This window comes from Sprattus sprattus (assembly GCF_963457725.1).
Source record: "Sprattus sprattus genome assembly, chromosome: 4".
Taxonomy (NCBI): Eukaryota; Metazoa; Chordata; class Actinopteri; order Clupeiformes; family Clupeidae; genus Sprattus; species Sprattus sprattus.
The window spans coordinates 28,652,634-28,653,088 of record NC_137923.1 but is presented as its reverse complement, the minus strand read 5'-3'; positions in this window follow the sequence as shown (position 1 = coordinate 28,653,088).

Here is a 455-nt window from a genome sequence, read left to right as displayed (position 1 = left end):
AAGTGTGTGATCATTTTCAGTAAATACCTGGTAATTACCAGGTAAATATCTATGTTATTATCACCCTAACAAGGTCACATATAGACACATTCTGTGGGTTTATAGTCTACAATATGCAATTGCAGGATATCTACCAAGTAATTAATGGGTAAATACCAGGTAACTTGTTGGTATTTACCAGATAAATAAAAGGTAAATATTTTGAACTACCGGGTTTAAAATCAACGATATACAATTACTGCGTATCTACCAGGTAATTATTGGGTAAATGCCTGGTAGTAGTCAGGAAAATATCTGGTAAACACTGTGTAATTACCTGGTAAATAACCTGGTATGTACTTGGTAATTACCTGGTAATTGTAATTAATTAAATGGTTATTACCTAGTAAATACATCTTATTACCAGGTATTTACCTGCTAATTACATGGTTATTAGGGGACTGTAAAAGGAAGCG